Raw genomic sequence first — 24,570 nt, forward strand, 5'->3', positions numbered from 1 at the left:
CATTTAAATTAATATATACATACAAATTTAATGAAAGTAGTATAGTATTTTAAAAGAACACAGAAAGGTGAAAAGGTATGATTTAGTGTTTGGGTGTTAATGCAGTTGAAATAATAGTTCTACCATGTCGACCTTCAACCAAACATTTCTGCAAGAGATAAGCTAAGAGTGGTATGTCTTTAATACAAAAACACATTTGATACATTACATAAACTTTCAGAAAAATACACGTTTCTTTTAAATTAACTTTTCAATACATTTAAGAAAAATTTACAATTTGAAACAAGATCATTAAATTGCATTTTAATTGTTATACTGATGTTTAATCAATATAAAATATGTCGCATTTAAATGAGGTAAACTCGTTTACTAACCTCTTTATGGTACGTAATATCAATTTCATATTCAAGAACTCTTAATGTTCAAAAGTCGTTTACCCATGGGGAAAATTTGATTGTCAAACAGAATGAAGATATCATTAAATTATCACAATCATTTTTTTTTTCTTAATTTGATTTTAATCATTTCCCTGGGAACTTTGTTATAATGTTTCGTTCTATAAGACTCATTATTAAGTTGACACAATTCTTTGATTATCAATTAACATAAAACTTTTAGATTTAATGAGCGTCTTATTTGGATCATCTTGTCAAAGGAAACTGTGAACACTTGTTCGTGTTTAAAGTTTGTTTCTACAGAATAACTTCAGCCAATCTGATGCACGTCGTTTGATTACCGGTCCGTCCGATAAGCTTAATAGGGAGAAAACAGGATACGTTAACCAGAGGTCGCTGGTTTTATCCTCAGGCGTGGCGAAATTTGTCCGTGATATAAATTTTGAACATTGAGGCAAATAGTCGTTTGACTCTCGCTGCTGATTCAGATATAAGTGTTGGAAATTTTCGGTCACGTACGTACAAATTGGCGATCACTAGATAGTTATCTCTGAAATCAGGTTAATTCTGACTTACAATCCGTAATTAAAAATCTAATTTAACATATGCCTAAATAAAGTGTTTGAATTTTTTTTCTCCAAAAGTCATTACTAACCTTGGAGGTAAAAATAATATGAAAAAGAAAGAAAATGCACACTACCAAACTTCGTTGTTGAATTTTTAAAAAAGTCGTACGAAGTTTAGATGTAGAATATAATTTAAGCAGCGCACTAATTTGCTGACTTGTCACTTTCTTTGAGAAAAATTCAACATAATAAAGAGCAGAAATATGCTCATATGTCTTTTTTTTCTTTTAGAGACTGAAATATTTTCCGGTACAGACATGAAGACATGAAACAAACGAGAGTTCGTCGAAAAGATCAGATATAAATGTCTTCATACAAAACGTTCGGTATCTTTCAATCCCATTTAAATGTATTTCCTGGTGCTCTGTAAGATTATTTTCAACCTTGAGACTTTACAATATGAAGTCATTGTATTTTAATATATATTAAAGGAACGGGGTTTTTTTTAGCTTTTTTTGCATCTAAGTTGTTATTCAAAAAATTTTGTTTGATTGTTAGAACCTTTTGTGGGAAATAAGCCTGTCTGGCAGTTATCGAAATTGACAATTCTTTTATAAAGTAGATCGTTGATAATTATTAAACTAACTTACTTTTTTAGTAGTAAAAAATGGGATAAAGTGCTTACTATTTTAAATGAAGTATACCAGAAACATCAACAGATAAAAACTTAACATTACAATATACACACTTGATTTGATATCATTGTAAATAGCGTTGCACCTGCTGATTCAGTAATTTTACAGCCGCCAACGATAAGTACCAGTAAATGTAAATATACCAGAAACTTACGAAATGAGATCAATAGAAACATAAAACAAAAATATCAAGGCAATGGCAAGGACAGCTATGACTCCTTTCGCAGCAGACATGAATATGGAAATTAATACGCATTTTATAACATTTTTTCTATTACTATAATGCTAACATTTAGAACCCTTTAAATAAAATATTTTAGAAAGCCCTTCGGGTTGTCGGAATGACATAAGTCTTGGCGAATCTTTAATAGATGTTTTATTAGATTTCTTTCTTTCTAATAAGGTGATGGTTTCTGATTTAAAGATGTAGATATCACAGATTGGTGTTTGGTTCTGCTGAGACAGATTGATAAATGTCGATCCAAGAGTGTTATTTTATAAAAATAGTTTTGAATTATTATTTACATAATTATTCATTCGCACGTAAATAATCGATGGGATTTTACAAATGCATACTAATTTGAAATAAACGAAACTTGAAGTGATTGTTGTAATTCATGCATACTTTCATGCGGCTGCGATAACTATGCATTTGGCAAGACATCCGTGTAGCCCACTATTAAATAAAGTCCATGCTCGGGTCAGTAATGCTACTTGTTTGTATTGATGTGGTCGTCCCTAACCAAAGAAAACTGTACAATGACTATTGAAATGTTTGCATACCAAAATAAATCAAGCTACTGACTATACTGTGAAGTTAACAACAAATTAAAAACAATGATCATACTTCTATTTATATCAGTTAATCAATACTACTCAGTGACCATAGATTTCTTTACCAATGACATATAGATTTTGACAATGATAAATTGCAACATAACAGCTTGTACTAAATGTAGTTCTAATATAAATTATATCATGTCAAATGTCTACCATTCGCGTCTGTGAGAGAACGATTGAAAATGGCCTGTTTTAAACACGATATGCATTGAATATATATATGTACATGAATGAGAAAATGGTCACTTAACCTATCCTATCAACATTGTTACATGTATGATTACTTTGGTGTTTGATACGCACATTCTGTAACGAGATGATCAAATTGCAAGTTCTTATGGTGTCTTTTCAAAATGAAATATGCTTCTTATAAATCAAATAAAAATAAAATATTTAAGTTGTTTGAAACCATATTAATAAATTTTCACAAGTATTGATAATAACAATTATTATAATAATGATGATGGACTACATTGTTTCGAAGAACGACAATATTGTAGGACCTCTACATGATTTCTTTGATGCATTGTTGTTACGACACGACCGATTTTATACTGTATTTTGTCAAAGAATGTATGACAGTCATATTCGTTTTGGACTATGCTATGAACAATATATTTTATTGTCTATATAAGAATTCTTAATGTAAAGGTGAAGAGGTCCCTTTTAGACGCGTGACAAAGTGCGAAAGAGTGTGAGAATGAAAATTACGTACTTTATCACAGCAAACTTTTATCAATTTAATTTTCTTGAGAAAATCCTTGTGGACTTAAATTATGTAGGGCTAATTATTTTACATAATCAAATTTCTGATACGACAAAAGATATTAAAAAACGGATTGAATGACAATAATTTCTGATCAATGTGTCGTTGTTCTATATTTTATTGATTCGTGGGAAAAGAGTGAGTAACGTTTCGATGTTTTTAAAGTGTAAATTGGAAATAAATACATTTGAGACAACAAAAGAATGTCTTTCTAAAAATCACTTTATACTTAATTTCCATTTGTCACTCTTTTTTATTTCTCTTTCAAATATTTCATAAAGACGACGAAAAACGAAGAGACAGTGTTAAGGGAAAATCAGTATATTTATCAATAAAATGATGCAGTGTATTTGAACCAAAATATTCATACGGTTTCGTTTTTCGAAAGAAATATTGCTTTTGTTTTCGAAAACGAAACATTCTATCCATGAGTTATTCACGACAGAGAGTGGGCCTACACTTTCTCCTGTTAACAAAACTGAATATTTAAACATAATGCAACGCCATTTGACGACAAAGACCATAAAAGGTAACGCGATGCATGACCATCGTAAGAAAAGTAAAAATTGAACTAGTTTGATTTCTCTACAAATTATCCGGAACGTAAAACATGTTATTCAGTGATGGCGTAACATTAAACAGAAAAAGAAATGCCACTCAGAGTTCAATTAGCATTGCTCTGTAGCTTTGTGAAATTCGAGGACGAATTTCAATATTGTGGTGAAGTATGTCACGGTTCAGAACTGTTCACTATTTAGGGGAGAAGATGTGTAAGCGGTCGGATTCGAGGACGAATTTCACAAAGCTACAGAGCAATGCTAATTGAACTCTGAGCTATAAGCAGTCACGGCCCCACGTTGGGCGCCAAATGTCATAGGGTGAGAAAAATGTGCAGCCTGACCGGGACTCGAACCCGAGACCCTCGGAATACCGTTCCGCGGCTCTACCGACTGAGCTATCCGGCCGCTTACACAACTTCTCCCCTAAATAGTGAACAGTTCTGAACCGTGACATGGATTTTTTAAATATAAGTGCAAAGCATTTTTATACATCTAGGTAAATTGACTTTCGAAATATTTGTTTGATTGTTAGAACTTATAACATATAATAAGCCTGTCTGACACTTATCGAAATGATCAGTTTCAATCCTTCTTTTTATCAAGAAGGTCGGTGAAAATTATCATACTCACTTACTTTTTAGTAGTAAAAAAATGGGACAAAGTGTTTACACCATTAAATGAAGTATACCAAAAACATGAACAGTTAAAACTTAAGTTAAAAGTATACACTATTGATTAAATATCATTGTAAAAAAACGTTGCACCTGCTGATTCAGTAGCTTTACAGCCGCCAACGATAAGTGCCTGGTCATCTTAGTATATCTTATACTTAGGAACTGAGATCAATAAAAACAAAACAAAATATCAAGCAGTGTGAAGGACAGTTATGACTCCTGCAGCAGTAGACATGAATGTGGAATTTTAATACGCTTTTTCATAACATTTCTCCTTTCTTTATTGCTGACATCTTTTCTATAACAGTAATTGTCAAACGAAGTGTACATTCAATAAATATTTAAGAAAGCCCTTCGGGATGTCGGATGGACATAAACTTAACGAATCTTTAATAGATTTTTTATAAGATTTCTTTATTTCTATTAAGGCTGATGATTTCTAATTAGAATATTTAGATATCACAGATTGGTGTTAGATACTTCTGAGACTAAATATGCCTATAGAAATTTATTGATAAATTTCGATCAAAGAGTGATATTGTATATTTTAAGGTTTAAAAAATGCAGGTTCATATGAACCGTTACGATTGCACAGGAGAAATCATCAAGATAACCGTGCATACGACAGGACATCCGTGCAGCTGACTATTCAATACAATGATTGCTTAGGTATGTAATGTCGTATGTGCTGATGTGTATGTCCTTTACCAAATAAATCTGTATAGTAGCAATATGACTAGTTATGTGTCTTTATACCAAATTAAATCAAACTACTTACTATACCAATAAACTAAATTCTATTTCAACAAAGCTATTAATGCAATAAATCAGTAAAGCATAGTAACCATAGATGTTTTACCAATGACATATAATTATGATTCAGACAAAATTAGATTTTGACAATGATGAATTGCAATATTACAGATTGTACTAAATGGAATTCTAATACAAATTATATCATGTCAAATGTCTACCACTCACGTCTGTGAGAGAATGATTGAAAATGGCCTGTTTTAAACACGATATGCATTGAATATATATATGTACATGAATGACAAAATGGTCACTTTACCTATCAACATTGTTACGTGTATGATTACTTGTGTGTGGTTGGGAGGGAGGGGTTTTTTGGTGTTTGATACGCACATTCTGTAACGAGATGATCAAATTGCCTGCCAGTATTTGTTCAAATGGTGTCTTTTCAAGATGAAATATGCTACTTTCAAATCGAATAGAAATAAGATATTCAAGTTGTTTGAAACCAAAATATATTTTCACAAGTACTTGTAATAACAATTATTATTATTGTGTGAAAGAACAACACTATTGTAGCAATTCTGCATGATTTTTTTTATAAAACTGTTATTAAGATTGTCGCTAAAACATCTTTATAAACGGTTTTTGTAATTTAATGTAGGGCTTTGCACTCGCAACATCCATATTCAATTTGGATCGCGTTATTAAAATTATATTTTATTATTTATATAAAAATTCTCAATTTTAAGTTGAAGTCAAAATCTAGTTAGGGCCTTTTAAACATGTTACAAAGTGTGAAAGATTGTGAGAATGAAGATTACATACTTTATCATAGCCAACTTTTATCAATTTAATTTTCTTGGGAAAACTCTTGTGGAATTTAATTCTATATAGCTAATTATTTTACTTCAGCACATTTCCGATAGGAAAATACGACAAAAATGTTTTTAAAAAAAAACGGATTGAATGACAAAAATTTGTGAATCTCATATTCTATTTTTTATTCTTACAGGGAAAATTAGTGAGTAAAGTTTTGATGTACATTTGAGACAACAAAATGATGTCTTTCTAAAATTCACCTGACAGTATATATAATTTGCAATTCTCTTCATTTTTATTTTTGTTTTATAATTGCATTTATTGCGAATAGATAGTGTTAAGTTAAAGTCAGTATATTAACGGTGCAGCGTGTTTGAACTAAAGTTTTCACACGTTTTCGTTTTTCGAAAGAAATACTGCTTTTGTTTTCGAAAAGGAAACATTCTATTCATAACAGAAATAGGTTATTAAAACATACGATTTAAGAACTCAATACTCCGTTCTTTACATCACATTAGAAATAAACGAAAGAACAAACCATCAACTTATGTGTCGTGAATAAAAAGACATACATGCAAACTGAATACTTGTGAAGAGGTTTTGACCCGTGGTGTTGCTTTATGTTTGTAACATCCGAGGTTAGCAAAACTCATCTTTCCTGTTTCGGCGCCATATGACCTAAACTGTGTTGGTGCGTCGTAAAACTAACCAAAAATATGACACGCAAATATTTATTATTATTATAAGTTTGCCATAGTACATATGTGAGCGTCAATTTATCTAAAATTTCATTACTTGTTTCATTTCCTATCACGATATACTAAAGTAATCGTCTTGCCATATTTGATGGCGCTTTAATCTGCTAACAATGCTTTTCTATAATAAAGGTCGATAAGGGCGCGACGTAAAATGTCTTGAAAGTCTGGAAATTTAAAATAACCTTTATCCCGAGGGACATCCGGAAAATATTAACTTGATTAAACCGTGTTAGCTTTTCCACTATAAAAGACATTACACAAGAAAAAAACAGTTTTACTCGTAACTTCCTTTAACCTTTAATGGAACTTTTTATAAATCAATGCGTACTTATTAGAAACTTAAACATAGTACTTGCATTGAAAAGATTGTTCATCATATGCGCACACCTTCACGGATGAAATAATTTATTTTCCTGCAGTATTATCCAAACATACGAAAAACATTCAAACGACGCTAATGATTTAAATTATAAATAAAGATCACATATTAAATGAAATGTGAAACATAGCATCTATTTATAAATTTCCTTAAAGAAACTTTATCTCAAGAAAGAGTTTTTACCTTGATGGGGGTTTTTAAAGTTGATTAATTTAAATCACTTGCTCCTCACACGATGTAGGTTTATAACCTGCAAGAAACTTTTGAATTTTGTTTCGTGAAAGAAACGTGTTCGTAGAGTCACCTTATGTCCTCTCATCACCTTAATGTTGTTCGTGGGGGGCAATTGAGTTCTTTCTTAACCAACTAAATTGTAAGTTGTAGTATAACTGAAATTAGAGGAGCAATTTGCATTTAACTTTTGTATATTTTTATCTAACTGCAGGCGTCTGTAAAATAGTCATAGATATTCTGAATACAATATAAGATACTGTATCTGCAGTCATCTGCAGGAATGTTTGTACAGACAGAATTAGCTTTTGACAATGATCAACTGTTATATTACAGTATGTACTTAATGAAACCATTATATTTATACTACAATGTCAAAGTCTACTATTATTCTTTGAGACAATAGATTTGTGAAAATGAATGTCTATAATAGATATGGTATTGAATAAAATCATCAATATGTATTTGAATGAGAAAACTGTTCGCTTATGGCGTAAGAGAAAAATATTTTGTAGGTCTGAAAACTTGTGTCTTTTTGTTTTTTTCTTTTTTCTTTTCAGGAAGCAAAAACGCATTTTAACAACGATATCATCAAATTGCATTTCAGCATTTGTTTAGTATTTGTTTAATAAACGCTTATTTAAGATGATAAAGGTTTTATCTTAACCGTAGAGAAATCAGATATTTATGTCTGAAGTTCAGTTTAGAATATATTCCATTTTAAAACTGAATGACGAAATTACATAGATTCTAGTAAATGTTTTAAAACTCTTGATCATTACAACACGACAAATGCTATAAGGTGATTACGACAGTGCTTTTTAAACGTAGGATTTATAATTCCATATACTTTCAAACTATATTATGAGTTTTCATTTTTTTTTCTATTTTGAGTATTAGCTGCGTTTGAATGCGAAAGAAACTATTTGCCAGAGTAACAATGTTAGATAACATTGTTTAGTAGAAAAACGAGACAACCGCGACTCTATGTTATTAATCATGAATCTATACACACACAAGGTCAATGCAAGACAACCAATCTTATAAGTAATATTTGATATAAATGTCTTATTTCTTTAAATGCACCATTTAGGAATATTCAACTTCAAGACTATGATATCAAAACTCATTTTTTTATTATACTGCGAATTCCTTATGTTAAAAATCTGGAAACAAAGTGATCCCTCGGAAGCATTAATCACAACAAAATAACAAGAGAATTGCAGACTCTGTTTGATTGAGTCTGTACATAAGGGATATGAATACAGGCAACGTCCCTCATGCCCCCTAGCACCGGTTTGAGCGGTACTCAATTCTCAACACTTAATAGTGCTGGCATCAATGATCCCGAAGGACTAGAAAAATATTAGAACACTGAAGTGAAGTACGGGGCAACTTTTTACAGCTGCCACACAACACTTGACACCTGCTGTTGTGAAGTATAAAAATCTGGAAACAAAGTGATCCCTCGGAAGCATTTATCACAACAAAATTACAAGAGAATTGCAGAATTAATTTATTAAGTCTTCATCAAGATACTTTGAAGTTTTTTTTTTTTTTTTTTTTTTTTTTTTTTTTTTTTTGGCTAATTTCCAAAACAAAAACATCAATTTGAAAGTGAATTGGTCGACAATTGGCACATTTTTTTACAAATATTTCAGATTATATAAATTCAGATTGATAAAAACAATAGAAATATATCATTTGGATATTCTTGTAAGAATTTACTGGAACACCAGGATGCTAATAAAGTTTTAAGTGATTTAGTATGTACATTTATACGAGGAATAATAATATTTGGTTCTGGAACATTTTATCATCTTCATTATGTCAAATCATCATGTATCTCGCACTTGCCCTACAACATCCGTGTTTAATTATTTCGTTGTTTGTTACGTCTTATACAATATACTATTTAAAATTTAATTATTTATTGTAAAAAAAACTTCAAGTATAGACCAATTTACTTAAAAACTGAAATGATATAATTTCCTATTTGGCAATTAAAATTATTCCAAAGTCTTTTTCCCAGATAGAAATCATTTTAGTCATCCAACATCACCGAGTCCAATCGTTCACTATGTTTCCCAGGCGGAGAACGCATGAAGAGATCAATTTTACAGGTGAGAAACCGATACTGTGGTAAGAAAATTGTCTTCAATTTCTTTGTAAATGCATATTTCACAAAACTTTATAGCCTATTCTGATCTCGTATGATTACTTTATCCGACAGGCATCTCAAACTCGCCAAATCTTTGTTAACTTATTAGATCATTATCGACAACTGCACAAGAAAAGTCACAAAATTGGTAAAATCGCTCTTTGATAGCCAATAACTTGACATCCAAGCAAACTTCTAAACATTTGTATCGCTCTAAAGGTTCTTTATTAACATATCCTCATCCACCAAACGCCTGTTCTATTTCTATTCCGTATTTTTGGAGTATAATATCGTTTAAGCGAATTTTCAAAATGAACGCATGAGCCTTCATGCGTTCCCCGCCTGGGAAACATAGTGAACGATTGGACTCGGTGAACATGTTTTAGAATCTTCATATTTAATAATTACTGTTAGTGTTTGCCACAATCAAGTGTCGGACACTTCAGCATATGAAATATTCTGATCACCTTTTTTCAACTGATGTTTAAGCTTTTTATTTTGGTCTGTTAAAATTATTGAAAAATGGATCATACGCATTTTATCTGATGAAATAAGTTTTTTTTTGTATTCATTTTAGTATAAGATCTTCAGATCCTATTGGAACAATAATTAGGCCTTATCTATTATTTATACGTACATACTTTCTGGATTTATATAGATGGATTTTGCTTTAAAAATGCATGAAAACATATCTAAACTGTGACATAAGGCTAACATTTTCAAGGCAAAGCGGAGAATATGAATAGTTTACCATATATTACAATGAACTGTCTCATTTACTCCAAGTTAGCTAAAAGACTCGTCTTTCAATGAATTGAAATAGGAAAAATATTGAATTGTACTTGTAGATAGAATAAAAACAAAATATTTAAAAAAAAACGCATCTGAAACACTGCATTGCGTTTGCGGTATTGTATTCTTCACAATGATAAAGAACGATCACCGACTACCCTGTAACTCTTCAACTAGGAAGCAAACCTTCTCAATGCGTTTCTTATACCTACTGGGGAGCAGACTTCCCTTAGACATAAATGAGGGTTTCTGTTTCGGAAAGAGATTTCCTCTGATGTTATTTTAATGAAAACCGACTTTCTTTAGTTCTTTATTTCTATCAATACATTTGTAGCAACGGCGTTAACCTGACGGAAAACAATTGACGTGAAAACAAAATATAAACGATGCTGCAATAAAATAACACGTAAATATGTTTCTTTAAACGTACGTGAACTCTTTAAACTTGAGTTTTAATTATCGTATAAACATGAACTAAAATGATAGAAAAAGATAGGCAAAATGTCCTAAAACTGAAATGAACACTCATTGTTATGTATTGGTTCGTTCCAGGAAAGATTCGAGAGTGTTTTAATCAGCTTAATGCTTCCAACACAATTCGGACTAAACAAATTAAGACAAACTAAGAATTTAATTTGTCAACTTGATGAATTTATCAGATGCATTTTCAGATTTTGTTAGTTTAAATTAAATTCTGTTTTCGTAATTCCGGTCATGTTCTCATGCGAAGTACGGAAATTTAATTTGCTTTTAATAATAAAAGGCCCTTTGTGTTTAAATAGAATTAATGTCCTTTCTTGTATTTTCTTATATATATATATATCTGTATGGATAAATTTAACTTAGATTGAAAAAGATAGCAAATGTTTAAAGCTAAAAACTGTATCGTGAATTTGAACATGATGCAAAAACTAAGGAAGTTTCAAAATTTTGAGCTACCTTTTTATATTGCACGTGTCTGAAAAAAGATAATCAAAATAATTAAATAGTAAACAGAAAAATAATCTTGAAAATACAAAGCTGATATTCATTAATCTATTAGTATTATTAGAATTATTATTATTCGTTTTATTATTATTATTATCATTAGTAGTAGTAGTAGTAGCAGTAGTAGCAGCAGCAGCAGCAGCAGCAGCAGCAGCAGTAGTAGTAGTAGTATTATTATTTCATTATTCCTGTTTAAAAGTGGGAATAAACTTAAAAATCTATAATACAAAGCGAAAAAATCAAATACATTGTCCTTAAAAATAATTGAATTTAGTGCAAGAACATCAATGAATTCAAAACTTGAAACTTTTATGGTAAAAAGTTATAACATACTGCAATAATCAAAAAATTGATAGCTAAGTTATATACAATATTCTGGACAGAAAAAAAGAAACAACAACAAGAATATGTCTTGTGAAGAAAAAAGAGTAATTTAAATACTTTGTTATCAAGTTTGCAATATAAAAGTAGACTTCATTCCAACCGAAATAGCAATTTTTGTTTCATTTCTTATCACGATATACTAAAGTAATTGAAGTGCCAAATTTGATGACGCTTCAATCTACTATATTTTTTATAACAATGCTTTGTTATTATCAATGTCAACAAGGTTGCGATGTTCCAAATGTCTTTAATGTCCAGAAAATTGACTTAACTTGAATATTGTTGGGCATCTAGAAAACACTTATTAGATAAAAGCGTATTTCATGAAATAAATTAAAGCCCTATTAGATAAATAAATTAGTCATTTTTTTCAGCAGCGGGTTTGAAAGTTTTGACGCTTATTTTATTATGTTAAATTTATTATTAAATTTATAAATAATTTATTAAATTTATCAAGAACTTTATTCGGTATATTTTGACGCTATTGTAAAATTATTAAACAAATAGTGTTTTATGAAATATACAGTTCATTTTGAAACATATTCTACATAAAGATTTTAGACGTTGCTGGATTTTGTAGAGAATGTAATAATTTTGCTACAATGAGTATTCGAAAACATGAACTTTTGATATATTGAAAGAAAACGATTCATAATTGATTCATATAGTTTACAAGATATCTGCATATTCTGTGAGTATTTATGCTTTTGGTCTAAGTTATTTTCCTTTGATAATACGTAAATTATCAATCAAATAATCTTAGTGTCATATTGAATTATTGTCTTTACTGCAAAGCAGTCTGATGTAAGTTTCCCCTGCTGTAAGTTTAGAAAAATACGTTTTTCTTAGTTTGCTTTTTAAGCATAGAAACTGGCATGAACCTTCTGAAAATGTTAATAAAGTATATTTGACAAAAAAAAATTACATTTTAAGATCGGAAATTATTAATTAAATAAAAGGTAGAGACTAATGATGAATATCCAATTTCGAAGGGAAACATTTGCACAATTTTTTATCATAGCTCTCATTTCATTCTGTCCAGTAAATCTGTCTCACTTTACAATGTTGATAATATTTTGGATAAACATGATCAAGATTGATCATACAGCATAAAATTGGAGTTTTGACCTCAATCTAGTAATGACATATTTCAATTATTACAGGCAAGTTTGATATTGACGATTGCTTGTACCACGGTGGATGTTATAAAGGTTTGATCAAAATATCATTATAATAATGATAAATAAAAGCACGATTTCTTTCCTGGTTTATTTAAGAACTATTTATTACTAAGTTAAAAATGTGTCTGTTTATGAACTACATTTACATTGTGCTTGATCTTATGTGATAAACGTGTCTTCCTACAAAGCCAGACATATTGGAATACAACTATGTTTCTTGAAAATACTTTTCCTACGGATTTATTACAGCTTGTTCTTTCCTTGGTTATAATGTAATGACCGAAACATACTTATACAAATTTGAACGTAGTTACTTTTGGTGCATAAAAAGAATACAATAAAAAACGAGCTTTTTCTTGACTTTTGCTACCAAAGATACCCAAATTAGAAAAAATGTAATTATAACACATGTAACATTAAACTAACATTTACATAATATGCAAAAATGAAGATGAAGTAAGATTGCATTGTAAAAGGAAGAATAACATATAAGAATATATTGCCACAAGTTTACAGTGGTGCATTTGAAAAAAATCAGTTGGCGTAGGATCAATGTTTTAACGTTACGATCACTGTGACTTTTAATGAAGGCATCTTGTAACTATAGCTACTGTAGCATGCTAACTTCTACCTTAATTTCGTCTGGAATTCTCCTGTTAGATGTAATGCTTACAATTTTCAAAAGGAAATGTCAATTCAAATTAAATTCATTCGTTTCTGTAAAGTACATTTTAAATTGATAACGAAACAGATGTAAAGAATATCACTTAAGTTTCAGTGTAAATTATAATTTCTATATAAAAAACAGTATGATAGTAATTAGCCTACAAATCTACTTTAAACAATTTCGGTTCCACTGCATGGAATTTATTGAAACACACCACAATAATTTGTCTGTCTGTCTGAAGACTCACTTCAAACCACTTGCCCCTCACCGCTTTGGGATCGAATCCCGACAGGGACTTTGGATTCTTTCATGTGAGGAAGCTATCCAGCTAGCTTACGGAACGTCGGTGGTTCCACTCAGGTACCCGTTCGTGCCTGAAATAATGCACGGAAGGGCACCTGAGGTCTTCCTCCACCAGTAAAGCTGGAACGTCGCGATATGACCTATACTGTGTCGATGTGACGTAAAACCAAAAACAAACAAACAAAGTCTGAAGACTCAAATGAACTACTGAACTTTGAGTTTCGAATTACAATGGCACAATTGTTGTAAACAAAATATTAAATGTTTGACATGTGGTGTCGCATTCCAGGTACATGTGGCAAGTTTAATAGTGAGTATTGAGAACAATATAAATTGTGGTAAAATGAATTTTATTTAAGACGAGCATTTAAGGAGTAAACTGTCACTTTCCTTTTCCAAAGTAGCTCATATTATATGGTGATGGCCACACGCAATTACCAAATGCATATGAGCGTTTCCAGATTTATCCTGTAGCTGTCGCACAGTTACACGACAGAGTTGTATTTGCCTAGGAAAGAAATTGATGTAAAAATGCGTTCATCAACGGTTAAAATCGTAGAAACCTCATTTCATTCCCTTAACATTGACAATCTATGGGAATAAAGCGCGTTTCAGTTCTAGATGTTTTGAGTAGACATAGGAGACTTTAATACCATATTTTTGTAACAATTACACCATGTTGCTTCATTATGTTGCATATAGTACATTTCCTTCGTCTGGAATGTCATTCACTTCAAGTACCGTGCTCTTTCATACAGAAATCACCGTAATCGCGTTGTCTCAAGCAGTTTTATCAATCAAACGTATGCTTCAAACGTTCAATTCTAAGTTAACAAAGACAATTACGAGAACGATAAATGTGCAATATAATGTCACAACTATCGTTAAATTGTCACAAAATGCTATACAATTTTCATACGTTCTTTCAAATGTCATTCGTGTAAGATAATGCTTATCAAGTAGCTATCAAGAAATGCAAATATCATCACATCGTATCAGACAGTGACGTCTCTAGGCTCGTCGAAATGTCTCATGATTAATATGTTGCGACAGAAGATGTTATTTTGCCATCAAATTACCATCTCATTGTTCTATACATATGTTTATAAGTGTGTTCTTATAACCCAGAAAAGAAAAGAATTTTAAATAGTCATATTTGTTTCAGTCCATAAACATTTGAAGGCTTACATTAAATCCAACCAATCTACGTTATTATTCTGTAGTTAAAAATATGATAAACAAGATCAACAGGGAAAGCAAGGAAAGACGGCGCTCAATGAACGCAACCCCCACACGATCCAGCAACAAGAGCCAGCGGAAAGGAGCCCAGAGGGACCCCGAACAAGACAGGAAAGAGTACAAGGCAGAGCATGGGCAGGTTGATCACTAAAATCATACATTAGAAGAAATAATAAGTAACTGATAAGGAATTCAAAGAAAACAAACAATGATTCAATTAATCTAGTGTAGAAAACATCTCAAATACAACATTTTATCAAAATATTATTAACATTCTTATCCCTCGGTGTTGCACTTCTTGTTTTAAGGAACAAAAAGGAGATTTTATTGTGCCAAATAAGCAGTTCAAGCAGCTTAAAATGAATGGCGTTTTCTAGAAATATTATAATTAAATTAGATATATTTTTATATCTGATGATTTCTACTGATAAAATCGATCTTTTCTAATGGTATCTATATTCTAAAATGCTTGAATCAGGTGTTTCAGATTTTGCATATATTCCGAGATCAAAAAGCTATCGTAATATTCATGCTTATTTATTATTGGATATCCTAATCACGCTGCATACATGTACCATGTTAATTTTGAAGCTGTAAGAACATGCTAAAGCATCTAACAACTTAACACAAGTATGATTTTTCTAATTTGTTTACAAAACATTGTGTGATGACCTTATACTTACACAATTTTATAATAAACGACAAATATTTACTCTCTATTACTTTATTCCAGTACTGTTTAATTGTAAATGCAACCAAAACACTTTAAATAGTTTTCGTTTGTGAAGTTTGTATTTCTTTTAATTCACATAAAAACTTCTTATTATTCTAAATAGATAATGAATGTTGTAAAGTAACTTAGACTAGACTACAAATTTGTTTTAGCTTTGCGAAAGAAAGAACGATTTCTATAATTCTAATTATTTTCGTAAACTATACACCATTTTCCGAATGTCACCGTCACTTAACCGTTGGTCCAGTCTCAGTCTCAACCTAACAGCTGATGGTTACAGCAATGTATGACACATTCTAATGGCCTAGGGAAATAATATCGTAGAGGGTCTTTTCGTACAAAATGCACATTTTTCCGGAAACCATTGTCACCTATCTGTTAGTCTGTAGTCGATGCAAAATGACAGCAAAGTAAAATAAGGTTACAGTAGGTCCACATGGCAACGGATCTAGTCTGCGTTCTGATTAAATTTTCAATACAATTCACAGTTATCCGGAAACCATATTACTTATCAGTCTGTCTGCTCTCTTTGCATATTAACTGCTACAACAAACTCGAGGTTTATGTGTACAGCAATGTAAAATACACTCCTGGTCCAAGAAATCTGGTCTCAGAAGGCATGTATGGCATAGACCCAAGTCCGCGGTTTGAATGCATATACTGTCTACATAACTATGTTTCGTAAAAATGTACCATTGTTTGGAAACAACCGTATGTTTGAGTTCAATGCAAAATGCTGAATGCTGATGTTAACAGCCATGTACCACAGATTTTTCTAGCCCAACAAATAAAGTCTAAGTAGGCCCGTATGGCATATAGGCTCAAAACCGCGTTTTGAATGGTAAGATTGATAGTAAATACGCCGACAATGTAATATATTGTAGACAAGAATTTGCTTTCAGAAGCATGCACACACAAATTAATGTCAGTGTTTCGCCAGTCTTTATTTGTTCAGTTTTTTTACTGTGATCACATCAGTCAACTTACAGTTTCTTTGGGGTTTTTTTTTTCGTTTTTTATTTCGGAAGGGGGGGAAGATTGGTGTTGGATTTTTTTAGCTTTACTAGTCAGAACGCAAATAAATGGTGCAGATGTCAGAGATTGATATATAAGTTATATATTATAAGAACTATACGAGTTATATAAGAAGCACATTATATTTATGGCAAGCCGTATCAATTATCAAATTCAATGTGAAATTTATCAAAAACTCTGTGTAACAAAGTATCTAAATAAAGTGAAAGAACATATCAATTGAAAGTATGCATATAATGTGTGATGATTAAAAACAATGCTTAGCGCTTAGTTACATACTAAGCAGGTATTTTGTTGGACAAAAAGAAAATAACAACAAGATGTCTCGTGAATGAATGGAAATTATTTTGTAATGAAGTTTGCAATAGAAAAATATACTTCAATTCACCCTAAAAAGACATTCAAATCATGTATCTTGCACTTGCCTACAACATCCGTGTATAATTATTTCGTTGTTTGTTATGTCTTATACAATATACTTTTTAAAAGGTTATTATTTATTGTAAAAAAAACAAGTATAGACCAATTTACTTAAGACTGAAATGATATAATTTCCTATTTGGCAATTAAAATAATTCCAAAGTCTTTTTCCCAGATAGAAGTCATTTTAGTCATCCAACATGTTTTAGAATCTTCATATTTAATAATTACTGTTAGTGTTTGCCACTATCAAGTGTCGGACACTTCAGCATATGAAATATTCTGATCACCTTTTTTCAACTGATGTTTAAGCTTTTTATTTTGGTCTGTTAAACTTATTGATTTACAAAAGGCGTTTGACACTGTCGATCATAATATTTTACTCATGAAACTTGATGATATGGGGTTTTCTAGTGATGTTATTCACTTGTTTAGGTCTTACTTATCTAGCCGTACACAAATGGTCAATGTCTCCGGTGTACTTTCATCTAGCGCCAATGTAACTTGTGGGGTACCCCAAGGTTCGATCCTTGGCCCTCTCCTATTCTTGATTTATGTTAATGATATGGAGGCTGTGGTTCGTAATAAATTGCTCCTGTATACTGATGACTCAGGTATTTTAGTATCAGGTAAAGATATCCAGTATATTACCTCTCAGCTTACTGATGATCTCAGCAGTGTGAGTAAGTGGCTCACTGATAATAAACTTTCCTTACATCTTGGAAAGACAGAGTCTATTTTGTTTGCGTCTAAACCAAGACTTAGGTCATGTGATCAACTAAATATTGTATGTAATGGTACTACAATAACATCCACCAAATCTGTTAAATACTTAGGCGCTGACCTAGATCAATGTCTATCTGGTGAGTCTATAGCCAACCAGGTAATTAAGAAGGCCAATGCAAAACTTAAGTTTTTATATAGAAAAAGTTCATTTTTAAATAGGTATACTAAACAGCTTTTAGTTTCTCCATTAATACAATGTCATTTTGATTATGCGTGTGCCTCCTGGTATTTAGGGTTGAGTCAAAATCTAAAAAATAGACTTCAGGCCACACAGAATAAGTTGGTAAGATTTATACTTAATCTCAGTCCCCGTACTCATATAGGGAGGGCTCATTTTGAGGAAGTTGGTTGGTTACCAGTACATCTGAGGGTACATTTCCTTATTCTTGGTCATGTACATAAGATACATAACAATAGTGCACCTAGTTATTTAAATGAGCATTTTCAAATTGCAAATGAGGTACACTCTTACTCCACTCGATTTAGAGATAGTAACAGTTATTCTATTCCAAGAGTTAAGGGTTTCGGTAAGAAAACATTTGTATTTAATGGTTGTCAGGAATGGAACAGGTTACCAACACATCTTAGGTTCATAGCAAGTCGTGATAATTTTAAAAAATCTCTTAAGGAACATTTTATGCAATCAATATCTGTTTAGTCATTTTAATCTAGTCATCTTACCTAGTTTTTATTTATATATTTTTTATGTTTAGTGCATACTTTAGTAGTACCTATTCATTGTCAAACATATCTGTCATAATAATAATGATTATAATACATGTGTGATAAATTTTGTGATGGAAATACTTATGTGCAATAATTGATATAAGAAATTGTGATTGAATAATTTATGTGCAATACTTAATAATTAGTAAATATTTTGCCTTTCTGGTGCCATATGATCAATTCTAAGGACCACAATGGAAATAAGTCGGCTTATGCCTTCTTTTTGTGTCATCCTTGGTATTGAATATATGGCATCAACACATGCACTTTCATGTTTACATGTATCTCTTGATGTTGACATTGAATTTGTAGTTGTTTTATGACATGTATTTTTTACCATATCTATCTATTGAAAAATGGCTCGTACGCATTTTATATGATGAAATAAGTTTTTTTTGTATTTATTTTAGTATAAGTGATGTAACATCTTCAGATCCTATTGGAACAATAATTAGACCTTATATATTATTTATACATACTTTCTGGATTTATATAGATGGATTTTGCTTTAAAAATGCATGAAAACATATCTAAAATGTGACATAAGGCTAACATTTTCAAGGCAAAGCGGAGAATATGAATAGTTTACCATATTTCAATGAACTATCTCATTCACTCCAAGCTAGCTAAAAGACTCGTCTTTTAATGAATTGAAATAGGAAAAATATTGAATTGTACTTGTAGATAGAATAAAAACAGAATATTTGAAAGAAACGCATTTGAAACACTGCATTGCGTTTGAGGTATTGTATACTACACAACATCGAAAACATGATTTTTTAGAAACTACCCTGTAACTCTTCAACTAGGAAGCAAACCTTCCCAATGCGTTGCTTATACCTACTGGGCAGCACACTTCCTTCAGACAATAATGAGGGTTACTGTTCTGGAAAAAGATTTCCTTTGATGTTATGTTAATGAAAACCCACTTTCTTTAGTTCTTTATTTCTTTCGATACATTTGTAGCTACGGCGCAAATCTGACAGAAAACAATTGACGTGAAAACAAAATACAAACGACGCTGCAATAAAATAACACGTAAATATGTTTCTTTAAACGTACGTGAATACTTTAAACTTGAGTTTTAATTATCGTATAAACATGAACTAAAATGGTAGAAAACGCTAGGCAAAATGTCCTAAAACTAATGAACACTCATTGTAATGTACACGTATTGGTTAGTTCCAGGAAAGATTCGAAAGTGTTTTAATAAGCTTAATGCTTCCAACACAATTCTGACTAAACAAATTAAGACAAATAAAGAAATTGAATTTGTCAGCTTAATGAATTTATCAGATGCATTTTCAGATTTTTGTTTATTTAAATAAAATTCTGTGTTATTCCCGTCATGTTCTCATACGAAGTACAGAAATTAGTTTTGCTTTTAATAATCAAAAGCCCTTTGTGTTTTGAAAAAAATTAAATTTATTTCATGATTTCCAGTGTTTTGCTGGAATATATCAGATGATATATTCTGATAAACCAAGAAACCAAGAGTGAAATTTATAAAATATAATTTTCACTGTAGCTGGACTATATTTGAATGCGGATGAAAGCAAAACCATAAATAAATGGAGGGAAATAATATCCGTCATACGTAAATGTTGCTTCCTGAGGAAAAGAAAGTCGATGACATCATATATCATGTTAAGTATGTTACAAAATTAGAAAAACTTAACAGAACTATATTTCAAAATTGATGATGTGACGTCAGAGTGTAGGACAAAAGCCCTATCAATAAAAATATAATTATTATAAACTATTCAACGTACATATATAATTATATTTGCTGCGGGAGGGCTTTGTCCGCCCAGTCATTTTCATGGGAGGGCTTTTGTTCGCCCTGTTATTTTCACGGGAGGGCTTTTGTCCGTCCTGTCATTTTCACGGAAGGGCTTTTGTCCGCCTTGTCATTTTTTGACGGGAGGGCTTTTGTCCGGGAGGGCTTTTGTCCGTTTCCCGTGACGTCATGATGTGGTGACGTCACCAAGGGAAATGCGTCGCGTTACGCGGCAAAATCAGTAACAATATTTAAAATCACTTAAAAGGCATGAAATAAAAAGAAAATTTAATTGCTTTACATAAAAGATTGAAATATATTTCATTCGGGAAAACCAACTATTCTATTTTCACTCGTGGCTACGCCACTCGTGGACAATAGGGTTGCATCTGGTGTTTTCACGTCAGTGAAATATGTTTTCAACTTATAACATGCAAAACAAACTAAGTTATCCTCTTTGGGGTCTTTTCTTTGGTTTGTTTCTTATATAATTACATGTATTCTGTTATGAATAAAATTTAACTTAGTTTGGAAAAAATAGCGAATGTTTAAAGCTAAAAACTGTATCGTGAATATAGACTTTTAAAACTAAGGAAGTTACAAAATATTGAGTTAGCTTTCTACCTTTTTGATATCACACGTGAGTGGAAAAAAAGGATTATTAAAATAATTAAATAGTATTCAGAAAAACAATCTTGAAAATACAAAGCTGATATTCATTTATTTTTTATTATTTTTGTTATTATTATTATTATTATTATTATTATAAATTATTATTATTCCGCTGTGAAAAAAATTGTTTATATTGGATATAATATAGTATATAATGAATGGATTAAGTGATGACAAGGTATAAACTGAAACACATTTATAAACTATTTATATCTGCAAGAAAAAATATTCATTTTTAGTGTTTACGAGAGGAAAAAATCAAAAATAATATTTTTCGAAATCATAACAAAGGATTATTGGCAGATCAAAATATTAGCACGGACAATTCGTGAGCGAGAAATATACGTGTAGGGGCGTAAATATAGTGATCTTAACTGTTTTTTATACGAGAACAGAAGTAAATTATTTTTGATATAGTGACCATATATTTAAATTCTCTAATGCCCAGCAAGCAAGAAAAAATAAAACAAGAGAAATCTGCCTTCGCCAGATGATTCTTCGGCACCGGGTAAGAGACCTACTGTAGTTTCGCCACCTTACGCAATCAGGGGATCATACAGTCCCCCTAAAGAAAATATGAATAATCCTGGATATGTGCAGCCTATAAATATGTCAAACATGTCTAATTTGAACAATTACCAGACTCCGATGAAATACCTTTTTATATCCCCTCCGCCACATCAACCCCCAGAACATTACTACAATAACCCAACAAATGTACTACAATCAACACAAAACTTCCCACAAAATCAGCAGCCCATCCCAAGACGGGTTTTCAGGTCCCAATGAAAGGTTTTTCCAGCAGTTTTGTGGGTAGATCGGCTCACATCAATGGATAATCGCTTAAGCAAACTGGAGTTTTTCAATCCGGAACAGCAAAATATCTGTCATAACCCAGTAATGACTTCATTGGAAATACAGAGAGTTACTCTTCCTTGAAAGCAACGGCCCGTGATCGGATTCCCCAAAATAATGATATAGAAAAAGCAAGGGCCTTTTTGAACTCACAAATTTGTTGATGAAGCAGAAAAAAAATTCTTGAGCTCGAGAAGAGGCCTTTAAAGGAAGCAAGGTCGAGGATAGCCATATATAATAATGGGATCTTAGCAGGCCTTAAAATCTGTATCTGAGGATGTCACAGATCTACAATCCAGATCGATGAGAGATAATGTTTATTTTTTGGGTTTGAGGAGGGCAAAACACCAGACGATAGAAGAACTGAAAATTGTACAAAACTCATATTGGACTTCCTTGCAAACTCTCTTAAGATTCCAGACCCCATGTGGCTATCAAAATTGAAACGCGCTCATCGCCTCGGATATAAATACGAAATAGGCAAAAGTCGTCCGATTGTGGTGAAATTTAATCATTACCCGGATAAATTACTCGTAAAACAATTGTCACATGAATTTAACCAAATCATTTGGAAAAGGAAAATGTGACGAAAATTCCACGGGAGACAATAATAGTACAAATAACAGTTATCATGTTCAACGTCCGAAAATCCGAGTTAGCGAGCAGGTATCCGAAAATCATTCAGATAGACGAAAAATGCTTATTCCAACATTAATCAAAGCTAAAGAAGATGGGAAAAAGGCATACTTGTCATATGACAAACTTTTCATCAATAACAAAATGTTTACTACAGAGAACGTATCAAGTGCAGGTTACCAATTAGGGGGCGTGACGTCACACAGTTATCCTTTTTGCTATGGAATGTCCAAGGGCATCAAATCCAAATTACGAGAGAATGAATGAATTATAAACTTTATTTCAAATTTATGATATCCTATTGTTCAATGAAACCTGGAACTCTAACATGACAAATATAGATATAAATGGCTACGAATATTTTAATTGTCCTCGTCCCAAAGTTTAATAAAAATGCAAAAGACATAGCGGAGGTGTAATTATTTATTTTTAAAGAATGTTATAGGAAATTTATAAGTCTAGGGTTTCGCTAGATAATCCCAAAGGAATTATTTGGTTTAAAATTATCGGAAAAAGATATTTGTCATGTTCATCTTAAAGACTCCTATTTTTGTTTGTGTTATATACCGCCGGAAGATTTCAAATGTGATACAGAAATATTAATTCTTCCCTACATTGATTTTGATTTTTTTTGAGAACTTTTGAACTCGGACATACGGGAAATACAGAGACTTCCGGAATGTGTAATTTTTAAATGGTGACCTAAATTCAAGGGCGCAGCTCTCCTGCGCTGCCGGTGAACTATTGATTACATACCTGACCTACATTTGGGGCGTTTTCGTTAACTTACCTATGAACGATAATCTCGCGTCTATGTTACCTGTGCGTAGAAATTGTGATAAACAAGTTAATCCATTTTGGAGTAAAACTATTAACTATTTGCAAAGAAAATGATTTATGTATATTGAATGGTAGATTAGAAGAGGGGTTTTTTGTACTTATTCATGCATTGGGTAATAGAAAATAGGACCCGTATCTAGTATGGTCCGATTATCTGATTACAGGCTGCGATTTAATTATAACACCCCAATCAATGAAACCTGGAAAAAATTTTAGAATTGAAAAACGCCTTTTTCGGATCCATTGTCCGAATTAAGTTTTTCCATTAATTGTTTTTGTTTGAAAGCAACAGAAATTTACTTTCTCCTGTATGTGGATAAAAAATTATATGGGAGTATTTCAAAGACCGACTATTTTCCAATAAAATGTTTTTTCCAAAAGCAAAACTATCCTCCTGTTTGATGATATAAATGAAGGGAATCTTTTAATCCTGGTGACCTATGATATTAACCAATGTAATAAACAAGTTTTTTCTGAGGCTTATTCATGGATATCTCAGCTCAATGTTTCGGCAAAACTTTTAGAGCAAGTCCAAAAGTTCACGCAAACGAAAATCACCATGGTTTAATGAGGATTGTAGAAGAACTAAAGCTATTTTTTTTTTAGCTTCGAAACGCTCATTTTTTTTACTTTAATTATGTCTGATGCAAACAAAATTAACCTTTTTGCCAAAACAGAAGAATTTATATGAATTGTAAAACGGAAAGCAGAAATGTAAATTTCATTATGCAGAAAAAAATAAAATTGTCACAAATGAGTAAATCGGTCCCTAGAAAATTTTTGGAAGTATATAAAAAAATTTAAATGTTCAAAATTCGAACAACAATGATATAAAAATTTTTAAATGAACTTTTTGAATTATTTCCTTCAAACTATTTCAAATGAACCCCCAATGTATGTTTGACCCAGGAGAGCGTATTGATTGCTGAGCGTG

This window comes from Ruditapes philippinarum, unplaced genomic scaffold, assembly GCF_026571515.1.
Source record: "Ruditapes philippinarum isolate M1 unplaced genomic scaffold, ASM2657151v2 ctg531_1_1_1_1, whole genome shotgun sequence".
NCBI classification, from domain to species: Eukaryota; Metazoa; Mollusca; class Bivalvia; order Venerida; family Veneridae; genus Ruditapes; species Ruditapes philippinarum.